The sequence below is a fragment of the Schistocerca gregaria genome, chromosome 5 (genome assembly GCF_023897955.1).
Source record: "Schistocerca gregaria isolate iqSchGreg1 chromosome 5, iqSchGreg1.2, whole genome shotgun sequence".
NCBI lineage: Eukaryota > Metazoa > Arthropoda > Insecta > Orthoptera > Acrididae > Schistocerca > Schistocerca gregaria.
Window position 1 is genome coordinate 388,634,106 of NC_064924.1, and position 15,968 is coordinate 388,650,073.

Here is a 15,968-nt window from a genome sequence, read left to right on the forward strand (position 1 = left end):
CAGGTGTCAGTGAAGTGAAATGGAATGAAGACAAGGGTTTCTGGTCAGATAAATATCGGATTATATCAACGGCAGCAAAAATGGTGTAATGGGAATAGGATTCGTTATGTATAGGAGAGTAGGGCAGACACGTGTTACTGTGATCAGTTCAGTGATAGGGTTGTTCTTATCAGAATCGACAGCAAATCAACACCGACAAAGATAGTTCACGTATACATAGCGATGTCGCAAGCTATAGATGAAGAGATATAGGAAGTATTTGAGGATATTGAAAATGTAATACAGTACGTAAACGGAGATGAAAATCTAATAGTCATGGGGGACTGGAATGCAGTTGCAGTGGAAGGACTAGAAGAAACGTTACACGAGAATATGAGCTTGGGACAAGGAATGAGACAGGAGAAAAACTAATTGATTTCGGTAATAAATTTTTTCTAGTAACAGTGAATACTCTGCTCAAGAATCACAAGACGAAAAGGTGTACTTGGAAAAGGCCAGGAGAAAAGGGAATATACCAATTAGATTACATCATGATCAGACAGCGATTCCGAAATCAGGTACTGGATTTTAAGGCGTACCGACGAGCAGATACAGACTCAGATCACAATTTAGTAGTTATGAACACTAGGCTGTAGTTTAAGAGATTAGTCAGAAAGAATCAATGACAAGAGAAGTGCGATATGCAGGTACTGAAATTAAAAGCTAAGGTGGTAACATTAAAAGTGCAAACGGGAATTCCAGTGTTAAATGCAGAAGAGGGAGCGGATAAGTGGAAAGAAGGCCTGTGTGAGGGGGAAGATTTGTCTGATGTGATAGAAGCAGAAGCAGGAGTCGATTTAGAAGAGATAAGGGATCAAGTATTAGAATCAGAATTTAAGAGAGCTTTCGAGAACTTAAGATTTAATAAGAAAGGGCGGATAGATAACATACCATCACATTTTCTGAAATAATTGGGAGAAGTGACGATAAAATAACTATTCACGTTGGTTCAAATGGTTGAAATGGCTCTGAGCACTATGGGACTTAACTACTGTGGTCATCAGTCCCCTAGAACTTAGAACAATTTAAACCTAACTAACCTAAGGACATCACACACATCCATGCCCGAGGCAGGATTCGAACCTGCGACCGTAGCAGTCACGCTATTCACGTTGGTATGCAGAATTTATGAGTCTGGCGACATACCGTTTTATTTACGAAAAAACATCATCCACACAATTCCGAAGACTGCAAGAGCGGACAAGTGCGAGAATTATCACACAATTAGGTTAACAGGTCACCCATCCAAGTTGCGGACAAGGATAATATACAGAAGAATGGAAAAGAAAATCTGGGATGTGTTAGAAGGCGATCTGTTTGGTTTTAGGAAAGATAAAGGCGCCAGAGAGGGAGTTCTGACAATGCGGTTGATAATGGAACCAAGGCTAAAGAAAAATTAAGTCACTTTCAAAGGATTTATCGACCTGGAAAAAGCGTTCGAGAATGTAAAATGGTGCAAGATGATTGAAATTCTGAGAAAAATAGGAGTTAGCTATAAGGAGTGACGGATAATACACAATAAGTATAAGAGACAAGAGGGAATAATTAGAGTGGAAGACTAAAAACGAAGTTCTTGGATTAAAAGGGTGTAAGATAGGAACATAGTCTTTCGCCCCTGCTGTTCAGTCTGTACATCGAAGAAGCAATAATGGCAATAAAAGAAAGGTTCAGGAGTGTAATCAAAATTCAAGGTTATAGGGTGTCAATGACGGATCGTTGATGATATTGGCATCCTGAGTGAAAGTGGAGTTTCGTGACCTGTCTAATGAGTACAGATTATGGATTGAGAGTAAATCGAACAAAAACGAAAGCAATAAGAAGTAACAGAAATGAGAACAACGAGAAACTTAAAATCAGGATGGTCACAAAGTAGGTGAAGTTAAGGAAATCTGCTACCTAGGCAGCAAAGTAACCAATGACGGACAGATCAAAGAGGACCTCAAAAGCAGACTAACACTAGTAAAAATGGCATTCCTGGCCATGAGAAGTCTACTAGTATCAAACATAGGGCTTAATTAGAGGAAGAAATTTCTGAAAATGTACGTTTGGAGCACAGAATTGTGTGGTTGTGAAACACGGACTGTGTGAAAACCAGAAGAGAAGCGAATCGGAGCATTTGAGGCGTGGTGCTAGAACGAACGTTGAAAATTAGGTGGTTTGATAAGGTAAAGAATGAGGAGACTCGACGCAGAATGGGAGAGTAAAGAGATACATGGGAAAAACTGACGAGGAGAAGTGACAGGATGACAGGACATATGTTTAGACATCAAGGAATGACTTCCTTGGTACTTGAGGGAGCTGTAGAGTGCCAAAACTGTAGAGGAAGACAGAGGTTGGAATATACCGAGCAAATAATTGAGGACATAGGTTGCAAGTGTTACTCTAAGATGAAGTAGTTGGCACAGGAGAGGAATTCGGGGTAGGCTGCATAAAACCAGTCACAAGACATACGATTCAAAAAAAAAGTAGGCTGGGGAAGAGGGGTGGTGTGCTACTCTGAGATGCAGAGATTAAGTGGGGAGAGGAATTCGTGGCTGGTCGCAATAAACCAGTCAAACGGCTGATGACTGAGAAAAGAAAGTAGGCTGTGTGTGTGTGGGGGGGGGGGAGGGAGGGGTATTAACTATTATCATACCTAAAAATCTATGGGCAGTTCAAAAAATTATCGATATGGAGTGACTGTCACCATTTGAAGAGTGAAATGATCACAAGTGCTTATCCCATATCAAACCTCATGCAAACAATTGACAATCTTGGGCAGTGCCAGTATTTCTCGACAATGGATTTGAGGGGTGCGTGCCGTCAGCTGGAGATTATTCAAGAAGATAAACCAAAGACTGTTTTCATTGTCTTGGGAGCATAATCAGTACATCATGACGCCGTTTGGTCTGAAGAATGCACCAGCAACGCTTCAGCGTTTGTTAGTTGGCGTGTTGAATCTGTTAAAGCCTTCTCAATATGTAATATATTTGGACGACTTAATGCTTTTTTTAGGGATTTTCAGAGCAGAGGCAGTGCTCAGGGGATTATGGACTGCTTATTTAACACTGAGTACCGAGAAGTGTCATTTTGTACCGGAAGAAGTTAATTGCTTGGGACATGTAATTAGTGTTCCTAGTTTTTCAGAAGGAATTCTTACCGTCATCCAATGCATTCACCATGCTCTTGAGTGCTTTTTTAGCCAGGAGGTGAGTGGAGATGAACATCAAATTGCTTTTGAATTGAGACAACTGAATAGAGCTGAGAGAAATTATTCTATTACAGAGAGGATGATGCTTAGCCTGGTGTATGGAGTTACATAGTTCTGGTGTTACGTTTATGTGAGAAAGTTTAAGGTATTGACCGATTATGATGCTTTGAAGTGGTTACTAGGTCTGAATGACTCATGCAGTAGACTTGTGACATGAGCTTTAAAACTCAGTGAGTTTGAGAGTGAATTACTCCACAAACTGGAGTAGAAATGCGGGAATGCGGACACACTAAGCAGGAAGGTAGTGGTGATACAAGTACTAGATTGTGAACTCGCTGGGTGGCAAGCAGCATTGACAGAGAATGCAAGCAATGAAGTACACAGCAGCAGTTCAGCATGTGTGGCTGATTGTTATGTAAAGAAATAAGAGTGGGGATGTGATTAATAGTACCAGTTAAGCTAAGAGAAATGGCGCTTAAAAAAATGCATGATCACGTTTTGGCTGGCCATGAAGGGTGCTGAGTGACAAATCGGAGAGTGGCAGAGAAGCGCTGGTGGAAAGATCGAGTGTGCAGTGTGCACAAAATGCAGATTTGACTCCGAAATAAGCATTGTTGGGGAGATTATGTTACGACACAATCATAGTCGAGCAAGGGTTGGTAACTAGATGAGTGTTGAAACTTAGGGTGTATGATCGGGGAATGAACTTCATGTCAGGCCTACTGCAGGTACTGTGTCAGTTGCTTGCAGTGGAGAAATTAAGAACTAGTCCATCCTCAGTCAAACGGAATGACAGAATGGGTTCACCATACAGTCTGGAGGATGTACAGTTATTACATTAATTCCCGCAATATGGACTGCAATAAGTATTTATCTTTTGTGGTGAGTGCATATAATCGCCACTTGAGGTGGTGTATGGTAAGAAGATGCCATTCCATATGATTAAGCGGAAAGGGAGCAGGGAAAAAAAGGCAATGTGAACGTTTACGAGAATGATGGGAGAAGTTACGAAGAGGGTACAAGAAGCAAACAACAAGGCGCTGTAGAGGCAAGAGGAAGCAGTGAAGTGTACAGGAACCTCACGTTTGTACAAGGTGGGCCAGCGAGTGATGTTGTTGAGGGAAGAGGAAAAACAAAGGCGTCTCTGGCACCTGGGCCCCTTACCAAGTTATTGAAACCGCGTCATCTGCAAATGTGAAGCAATAATTACCATCGAGGAAAACGGTCATGAATGTTGGATGACCCTTCAAGGATGGTCCAGAATCGATTGTAGGAGGAGTATCGATACAACCGAGGACGAGAGCGAAGAAGAAGGAGTAGAAGAGTGTGGAACAGGATCACGTAACTCAGTGGGGGCAGTTAAAGAACAAGGACAAGAAGACAGTCGATGAGTTTTGTTGTATTTTACTGTGTTTCTTGGGATATATTTAATTTACTTCACTTCTATGCTCACAAAAAAATTTTTGTCAACAGATTAGCGGTTTCGGTCTATAATCACCATATTTGTACCTGTTTTATAAAAAACAGTGTCCTAATGCACTGCAGCCATAGTGACATCATCCATTTGTTAAATGCAATTTTGTCTAAGTTGTTAAAGAAGTGTTGGATAGGTTCATATTTATGTGTTAGGGGAGAGATTGACTTTATTTCCTGTGTGAGAGATACTGACAGGAAACAGCAGACTTCGGGGGGGGGGGGGGGGGGAGAGGAGAAGGATTGGAAGGATGCTGTACCTCTTCATCTGGGGCGAAGTGAGGGCAGTCACAGCGGGACCGTCACCTGCAAGGAGTTTAGTTTTCTGGGCAGCAGATATTGTTTAGTCAGAAGTGGATGTTAAGTTTATACTTAATTTATGGGAACTATGAGGGTGACTGGAAGGGATATTCTTCGGTTGACTGCAGTTAGCGTGCGGTCCTGGAGTATTTAGGCAGTTGTCAGAGAAACACAAGACGCTACACGCAGCGTATCGGTGACTGAAGGAACAAATAGAAGAAATATCAGTAGTGGTGCCATTACAGAGCGGACAGATAGAGCCTGGAGGAGGGATACTCAAGGCAATATTTGGGACAAATGATGCAAATGATGTCCGGAAGCTGCGGGGGAGTTGGCTGAAGGGAACAGAACGGTTGTGAACTGGCGTTCCACATAGAATGCCAGTTTGGAGAACAGAAACACGTGCATTCTTCGATAGATAACTGGGCAAATAATGAATTATGCCTGAGCATCAGCTAGAACTCTAAACCGGTGTTTAGGGGCAGTTAAAGAACAAATGAAAATGTTGGACGCAACAATAACGCAAACAAGACACTTGCAACCACTAGGGAATACCGTCTGGGACGGTAGAGTTGACGAGCTTGCAGGAAGCTATTTGTCAGGCAGTCTACGGACAACTGAGAGAGGCCGATTTGAAGAGGCTGGTAATTTTCCATAAAATAATGAAACGTATTTCTGTTGCACTTTAATGGTTGATAAGCTTGGTTGTTCCAAGGATGATATGAATAATTTCAACAATGTGCAGCATAAATTCATTGTTGCGTCCTTCTGAATTGGTCAGTGTGTCGACTGCGATTGTAAAATGAAGAAAACCAAATTTCGTGCTGTTACTAAACATTTTCATCTGAGGGGTTGGACTGCCGCACAAATCAAAACAGATTAATGAATTTAATCGTAAACCGAAAATCACGGAAGAGGAAGCGCTCTCCGCCGGTCAGATTGAGGTTAACACAAAGGAAAATATTAACAAAATCTGTGATCAGTTAATGCAAGATACCCGAATAAAAATTCGTGATATTTCTGAGTCTTTAGGCGTCTTAACTGAGCGAGTGCATAATGCTCTGTACAGACTATGGCTATGAAGAAGCTGTGTGCAAGGTGAGTGTCACAGTTGCTATGACAATTCTTTGACGTAGAAGCTGCTGCTATGAACTACATGTCCCCACACTGTGTTTAGTGACCATCAATGGCTATGAAGAAGCTGTGTGCAAGGTAAATGCTGCAGTTGCTCACGATCGACCAGAAACACATCCGGCACACATTTCAGCACAGTGTCTAGCGGAGTTTAATCACAATCCGCAAGATATTTTGCGTCGGTTCGCGACAGTTGATGAAATCTGGATCCATAATTAAACACCAGTATGAAAACGGCAGTCAAACCAGTGGACAAAGACAGGTGAAAGTGCACCGAAGAGTAAAGGTCCATATCGTCGGCAGGTAAGGTGATGGGCCTCAAAGACGACTTGTAAAGAGGCAGAACCACACGTGGATACTATTATGCTTCATTAGCGGATCGCTTCAGACCTGCAGTGACTGAAAAAAAGACCAAGATAATGCACCAGCCGACACATCACTGGTGAAGGTGTATGAAATGGGCTTTGAATTGCTTCCTCATCCACTCTAGTCACAAGACTTAGCCCCTAACGACTCATTTCTGTACCATAATTTCAGACTTTGGCTTACCGGGAAGAAATTTTCATCAAATGAGGAACTGGTAGTTGCAGTCACCGAAGATTTTGCAGAGTATGACAGGACCAATTTTTCCTGTGGTATGAAAACGCTGGGGGATCGCTGGACTTTTACGAAACAAAAATTTTTTCTTCTTTTTTTCACAAGTCTTATCAAACACCCTCATAGTATCATCCGAGGAATATCTGAAGGGACTGCTAAATGTGCAGAAAGAGTTACCAGCTGAACCATGCTTAACAGAAGAGCCGAATAGTCAAAACCTACCTTTCTGCTATTATGGAGCAGCTGTGGATGTGAGAACGGATAATGCTGCATTTTTGGATGTTACACAGGACACCCCTATTCAGTAAGGTTAGAAATAGTGGGGAAGTTTGTGTAGATGAAAGGTAGTGGTGCGTTACTAATAGCAGAATGTAGGAACTGGCGTGCGTTTACTACCGAAAAAGTACAGCAAAGTCATAGCAGATGATCACCACATGTCCTTCTCCCGAGCCGCAGACGGAAGGAACCACATGACCGTGCAGTCGTTCAGAGGTAAGCCACGTCGAAATGGGATAATGAAAGTGAAGCTACACTTCCAGCAAAGAAGTCTACGTTGGGTATACTCACTATACACTGATGTAATAATAGTGTCGAGTTGTTAGAACAAGGGATGTTCACAGTAGTGAGACACATGGAGCCAACATGCAGTGGGTTGTTAGTTAATGCAACAATACACTATGTGATCAAAAGTATCCGGACACCTGGCTGAAAATGAGTTATAATTTCGTGGTACCCTCCATCGGTAATGCTGAAATTCAGTATGGTGTTGGCACACCCTTAGCCTTGATGACAGGTACCACTCTCGCAAGCATACGTTAAATCAGGGTGTTGAAAGGTTTCTTGAGAAGTGACAGCCAGTTCTTCACGGAGTGGTGCACTGAGGAGAGATATCGAGGTCGGTCGGTGAGGCCTGACGCGAAGTCGGCGTTCCAAAACATTGCAAAGGTGTTCTATAGGATTCAGGTCAGTACCCTGTGCAGGCCAGGCCGTTACCCGGATGTTACTTCGTGTAACCACTCCGCCACAGGCCGTGCATTATGAACAGGTGCTCGTTCCTGTTAAAAGAGGCAATCGCCATCCCCGAATTGCTCTTCAACAGAGGTAAGCTAGAAGGTGCTTAAAATATCAGTGTAGGCCTATACTGTAATAGTGCCACGCAAAACAAGGGATGCAAGCTTCCTCACTATCACACCATAACACCACCGCCTCCGAATTTTACTGTTGGTACCAAAATCGCTAGCAGATGACGTTCACCGGGCATTCGCCATACCCACATCCTGCCATCGAATAGCCACATTGCGTACCGTGATTCTTCACTCCACACAATGTCGACCTGTACGCATTTGGCCGTACGTGTCGCTTCACGTTTCCACTTCACACTTCACTTCACTTCGGAAACAATGGGCCTATGGCTGTTTAGGAACGTGGAAATCTCTCGTACAGATGTATGACACAAGTGGCACCCAATAACCTGACCACGTTCGAAGTTCAGGAGTTCCGCGGAGCGCCCCATCCTGCTCTCTCACGATGTCTAATGACTACTGAGGTCGCTGATATGGAGTTTCTGGCAGTAGGCGGCAGCACAATGCATCTGATATGAAAATCGTGTTTTGGGGGTGCCTGGATACTTTTGATCACATAGTAGATGATGTTATGGGGCCAACGTTTTATTTACCAACAACAGTGATGGAGGTTACTCCTTGAAAATAATACAACCCTCAGCTGATATGTGCACAGCAGGGGTGGATAGTTACGGAGAAACTAATTCTGAATGTTGAACAGTATTGGGATGGTAGACGCTAGTAACCAAGAACGTGGGTGTCACAATTCCTGACGACATAACGATTCTGATTTTGTTTTGCATAGCTTTTATTTACTTGAGACGGGGAGCCGTTCACCATGCTAAACCGTAGGTAATCCATCTTTTAGTGTGTTGGATCCCCTGAACATGAAATCGAGAGTACTTAGTAAAAGACAAATTTGATAGACTTAAGGAAGCATGGAGAAAGTCATGTAATGAGGAAAAGCTTGTGGTGGGCTGAGAGACGGAAAGCAATGGATGTGCTGAAGGAGTTATAAGGAAGCATTCATAACATTTAATGCAGTATAAGACATTTATAGGATTTAACATCGCTAGCCTAATATAATCATGGGAGTGTGTCATTTGTTTGTAATTCGATGGTATGTGTAGTTCATAGTGGTGAACTGGTCCTGAAGAAGACCCGAGGGTTCGGGTCTTTCCCGTAAAGGAGGGCAATGTAGTGTCATCACAGAGTAAAATTTGTAAGAAGTTGCCACGGAACATCGGTTATCCATTGTTGGTCGGTAAGCACAGTGTGGGGCATGTAGCTTACAACAACTTTTACATGAAAGGATTACGAGATGGGATAGCAGAGCTCGACGAAACCTGAAGAATGTAGCGGTAATATCCAGAGTAGGCAGGACAATGTCATCACACCAGGGCTAGAAATCCGTTACGAGATACGTGACCGGGAGTCGGGCAATAGTGCAACGAACGTGCAGTGGAGCGATACAAGTGATGTGAATTTTGAGAGGGAGGCATTTGGAGCCGAACTGTGCTACTACTATACCACGGCTACTTTGGACAAACAGACAGCTGAACGCCGCCATCTGCACCCAAATGTTCAAGACTGGAATATCAGAGAACCGACGCACCAAGAAGGAACACGCTGTTGATATCAGAGCTGACGGCCGCCGGCTGCCTTTCCAGGATTGACATTAGTATCGCTGCCTGGAGTAGGAGGCAGCTGCCTAGTGACCACCGCCTTCCTGCTGTGCCAGAGTGAAATGTGCCTGCTGCTCATTCATGAATAAGGTGTTTTCCCAACAACCAGTCACTGGACCCCAGAAGCCCACGACGCAGTCCCATCATCTGCCAATTGGCATCAATAACAAGAAAACCTTGGAGAACTGCCGCAATTTAATCCTTGTACCACTGAAGAAGTGATTGGAATAAGTGTTACTGTCAGTGATGTTGAGAAACAGCTGAAATCGTTAGAATGGAACACACATCCAAAGCCTGAATTCGAGTTTGAGTTACCCACATCTTTTACCCATATTATGTCGTAGATCCCTCGAACCGAAAACGGTGCCCAGTAGTGAAGAACAGCATAAGTTACATCCGTTTACAAGAAGGGAGGTAGAAGAAAACCACAAAACTACCGTCCAGTATCCTTGAGGTGGATATGTTGTAGAATCCTAGAACATATGAGATCAAACGTTACGTAGCTCATGTTGATTCAACTTGCAGCTTTCTCAGATGACTTAGCGAAAACTTTGGATCAAGATAGTCAGTTAGTTGCTGTAGTTGTTGTTTCCAAACAGCAGCTGACTTAGTACCACGAGTACTCTTACTGTCAAAACTATGATCGCATGGGGGGTCAATAGAAATTTTCGACTGGATTTGGGAATGTTTTGTATTGAGGACAGAGCAGGTTATCTTCGGAGGAGGGTAATCGCCAGATATAGAAGTAACTTTGGGTGTGCCTCAAGGACCGGCCGCTGTGGCCGATCGGTTCTAGGCACTTCAGTCCGGAACCGCGCTGCTGCTACGGTCGTAGGTTCGAATCTTGCCTCGGGCATGGATGTCTTGACGTTTTTAGGTTAGTTAGGTTTAAGTAGTTGTAAGTCTAGGCGACTGATGACCTCAGAAGTTAAGTCCCGTAGTGTTTAGAGCCAATTCAACCATTTGTGCCTCAAGGAAACGTATTGGGTCCCTTGTTGTTCATGTTGTATATTAATGACCTTGCAGACAATATTAATAACGTAACTGCAGATAATATAGTGATCTATAATTAAGCACTATCTGAAACTAGCTGCGTAAATATTCAGTCAGATATTGAAAAGATATCAAAGTGATGCAGAGATTGACAACTTGCTTTAAGAGCTGACAAATTTTAAATTGTGCACTTCACAAAGCGAAAAAAAAAACACAGTAGCCTATGAATATAACATCAGTGACTCCCAGCTGGAATCGGTCAACTCATACAAAACCCCGAATGTAACACTTTGAAGAGAGGTGAAATGGAATGATGACATACGCTCAGTCGCGGGTAAAGTAGGGTGTGGATTCCGGATAATTGGTAGAATACTGAGAAGATGTTATCAGTCTACAAAGGAGATTGCTTACAGATCATTCATGTGAACCACACTACATTACTGTTCAAGTGTGAGGAACCCGTACAAAGTAGGAATAACAGGGGATACTGAATATATACAGAGAAGGGCAGCAAGAATATTCGTAAGGGAGTTTGTTACAGAGTTGCCGAAGTTACTGTACTGGCAGACCATTGAAGACTGACGTAAATTATACCAAGAAATACTACTTTCAAAGTTTTTAGAACCGGCTGTAAATGACAGCTCTGAGAATGTACTACAATCCCTATGCATTGTTCCCATATGGATGAGGAAGAAAAGATTAATTACAGCACACATGGGGGTTAATCATTCTTCTCATGCTCCATACGTGAACGGAACCGGGAAAAATGTAATAACTGATACTGTGAGATCTATATTGCCTTACAGTTAGCAGCTATGTACCGAGCATACATGTCGATGGGTTAGTCAGGATAGCTCAGTTACTTCGAACATGGACTAGTCATTGACGTCACTGGGGTAACAAATCCATCAGATACAGTCACCCTTTCTTTTTTCGTTGGGTCATCAATCTTCTGACTGGTCTGATATGGCCCACCACGAATTCCTCTCCTGTGCCAACCCCTTCATATCGGAGTAGCACTTGAATTCTGCGTCCTCAATTATTTGCTGGATGTATTCCAATTTCTGACTTTCTCTATAGTTTTTGCCCTCTAGCTCCCTCTAGTACATGGAAGTTATTCCCTGATGTCTTAAAAGATGTCCCACGATCTTGTCCTTTCTTCTTGTCAGTGTCTTCCATATATTCCTTTCCTCACGACCCCCCGGAGAACCTTTTCATTCCGTGCCTCATCAATCCACCTAATTTTCAAGATTATTCTGTAGCACCACATCTTTTCCGATTTTCCCGCTCTTCATGTTTCACCACCATAAAATGCTGTGCTTCAGACGTACATTCCACGAAATTTCCTCCTCAAATTATGGATTATGTTTGTTACTAGCAGACTTCTCTTGGAGAAAAGGAGAATGGATACACGAGATACACGGACAGACAAATTGAGAGGGCACTCCAACCAGCCACTATACCACAGGTTCCTGAAGAAGACCAAGATGGAGCAAAGAAGGTGGCATATCTGCCCTATGCTGGCTCTATTTCTGCCAAAATCAGTAGGATCCTCCGTAAACACAATATCAAGTGTGTTTTCTGTCCATCCAAAAAGATCGGGGGACTGCTGGGGAGTGTCAAAGACGACCTGGGGTTACGAAAACCAGGGATTTACAATATACCTTGTCAATGTGGCATGTCCTACATTGGCCAGACGACAAGAACTGTGGAGATCAGGTGCAAAGAACATCAGAGGCACACTAGATTAAGACAGGTTACTAAGTCAGCCATTGCCGAACACTGCCTAGAACTAGACCATGCCATGAAGTATGAGGATACCAAGATTCTGGCATAAACACCCAGGTTTTGGGACAGTGTTATAAGAGAATCGATAGAAATAAAAATGGCTGACGATCTTATGAACCGTGACACAGGGTACCAGCTAAGCAGAGCCTGGGATCCGGCTCTGGAATTGCTAAAGGAGCAACGGGGCCAGCTGCAACACTACACAAACAGAAAAACCAGAGACATGGAGATGGAAAACGAGCCCCTGACGGACCGCCAGGCGCTTCAGACCGAAGATGGAACACCCAGAAGTGGGACTGGTGGGCGCGGACCGCAGAGGGAACATCCAGAGCAGCAGCGGACGAAAAACGGAGAGGCAACGCTCCAACAGGTCGTGGTGAGCGGGAGCGGACCGCAGGGGGAACGCTTTGTACCACAGACCGTAGATGAAACCCCCAGGAACGGGTTTGGTGGTCGCGGACCGCAGAGGGACACCTAGAACCGCAGCGGACGGAAAACGGAGCAGGAACGCTCCAGCAGGTCGCAGGGAATGGGCGCGGACCACAGAGGAAGCGCCTGCAGCCGTTGATGGAGGGGGAAGGCCATAGGCATAAATACTGGACCAGGTCCACTCGAGGATCAGTCTCAGGTCGCACCTGATGAAGGTTACGAGCTACGTGACCGAAATATCGTGCAAGTACGACGCTGATATCCGGCAGAACACCAGACAACCCAAGATGTCACTAGAAGATACTACTTTCAAAGATGATCTACAGTGTTGTGGAGCCTCAGTGGAAGTAAACTAACGTGATCACAGCTGTTTAACTTTATAGCCCTAATGAGCCAAAGCAGTTTGCGATATTACTGTATGTACTGTGTCTGGTGCATCGGCGTGCGTGTACGAGAGCCACAAAATAAAACTCTTTCAAACACTAGGACGGCAGAAGGCTGTCCTCTGACTAATACACTTTAATACTGTCTTCTCTGTGTTCTACAGACGAGAAATGCGAACTCCCACCCACAAGGACGGAGTTCAGATAGCGTCTCAACGTAAGTATAAGCAGAGGAAATGCTCTCAATTACTGAAGGCTGCGTGCTCAACAACGACATCCAACCCAGAGGTGAAGTCCAGAATTGTATAAGTTCGCAACAGGACAGTGCCTAACTGTTCTAACTATAAACTCTCCTGAGAGCAAAGACACCAAGTCCGTCTGTAAAAATAAAAGCTGCTATCAAGCGACCGTCACACACGGGCACTCACAACAGAAGCCCGCATCTCTCCGACGCTGGTTTCCCAGAAAGCCTTGGCTCCCTACCATGGTAACTCCGAAAACGAATCCTATTCCCGAAACCACGGAATATTCTCCCTCTCTACTGATTCTTCCGAACTTCATTCTTGGTCTCCCAATCTTATTTCTCCCTCTTCGTTCTTGTACATGTTGCATGTTACCCGTCTTTACCTACAGCTTACCCCTACCTTTCTTAGATTTTCGAACATTTTGAACCATCTGACCACGTCTAACGCTTTTGCAACGTCGACAAATCCCATAATCTTGCCTTGATTTTTCTTTTTCTTGCTTCCATTATCAAATCTCAGGCGTCGTTACCTTCCCTGAAGGTAAACTCATCATCTAATACATCCTTAAATTTATAATATTCTTGACGGTAGCGTGAATGCATGAGGTGTTAATCTGATTGCCCGATAATTCTCGCACTCGTCAGCTCTTGCTATCTTCGAAATTATCTGGATGGGGTTTCTTCGAAAGTCTGACGGTATATCGCCGACTCATGTATTCTATACACCAACGTGGATAATCGTTTTGTTGCCACTTCCCAGAACGATTTTAGAGATTTTGACGGAATGTTATCTATACCGTCTGCCTTATTCAATCTTATGCCTTCCATACCTCTTTTAAATTTTGATTGTAATACTGGATCCCCTATCTCTTATAAACAGATTCCTTTCTTTTTCTGTTGCATCATCAGGCAAGTGGTGAAAAATTATGAATGGCCTTAGCGAGCTTATCATCAGTCTTAATTCCATGGCAGAAACCAGGTGACCTAGGAAACAAATCTCTTCACAGGCTAAATTAACTTTCGTTGGTTTCACTGTTATTCGCACCACACTAAAATGGGACAACACCTGACGAAGGTGTTGGAGGTGCTCATCAAACGGCTTGCTACAACCACTGTGTCGTCAAAATAATCATAGGCACAACGCAACATCATCTGACCAAGAACAGAATCCAGAAAACATGATAAGACTGCATCACTAGGTGAGAAAGGAATTCTATTGAACTCAAGCAAGTTGTGGTATGTGCAGAGAAAAAGATTGAATAATCAACGAAAGGATAATGTTCTACGAGTCGGGGCGTGGAATGTCAGAAGCTTGAACGTGGTAGGGAAACTAGAAAATCTGAAAAAGGGAAATGCACAGGCTCAATCTAGATATAGTAGGGGTCAGTGAAGGAAGACAAGGATTTCTGGTCAGATGAGTATCGGGTAATATCAACAGCAGCAGAAAATGGTATAACAGGTGTAGGATTCGTTATGAATAGGAAGGTAGGGCAGAGGGTGTGTTACTGTGAACAGTTCAGTGACCGGGTTGTTCTAATCAGAATCGACAGCAGACCAACACCGACAACGATAGTTCAGGTATACATGCCGACGTCGCAAGCTGAAGATGAACAGATAGAGAAAGTGTATGAGGATATTGAAAGGGTAATGCAATATGTAAAGGGGGACGAAAATGTAATAGTCATGGGCGACTGGAATGCAGTTGTAGGGGAAGGAGTAGAAAAAAGGTTACAGGAGAATATGGGCTTGGGACAAGGAATGAAAGAGGAGAAAGACTAATTGAGCTCTGTAACAAGTTTCAGCTAGTAATAGCGAATACCCTGTTCAAGAATCACAAGAGGAGGAGGTATACTTGGAAAAGGCCGGGAAATACGGGAAGATTTCAATTAGATTACGTCATGGTCAGACAGTGATTCCGAAAAACTGGATTGTAAGGCGTACCCAGGAGAAGATATAGACTCAGATCACAATATAGTAGTGATGAAGAGTAGGCTGAAGTTCAAGACATTAGTCAGGAAGAATCAATACGCAAAGAAGTGGGATTCGGAAGTTCTAAGGAATGACGAGATACGTTTGAAGTTCTCTAACGCTATAGATACAGCAATAAGGAATAGCGCAGTAGACAGTACAGTTGAAGAGGAATGGACATCTCTAAAAAGGGCCATCATAGAAGTTGGGAAGGAAAACATAGGTACAAAGAAGGTAGCTGCGAAGAAACCATGGGTAACAGAAGAAATACTTCAGTTGATTGATGAAAGGTCGCTGAGGAATGAAATAAATAGGAAGTGCAGGGAAACTAGACGAAATGGCTGCAGCAAAAATGTGAAGACACCGAAAAAGATAGGATTGTCGGAAGGACAGACTCAGCATACAGGAAAGTCAAAACAACCTTTGGTGACATTAGAAGCAACGGTGGTAACATTAAGAGTGCAACGGGAATTCCACTGTTAAATGCAGAGGAGAGAGCAGATAGGTGGAAAAAATACATTGAAAGCCTCTATGAGGGTGAAGATTTGTGTGATGTGATAGAAGAAGAAACAGGAGCCGATTTAGAAGAGATAGGGGATCCAGTATTAGAATCGGAATTTAAAAGAGCTTTGGAGGACTTACGGTCAAATAAGGCAGAAGGGATAGATAACATTCCATAAGAAT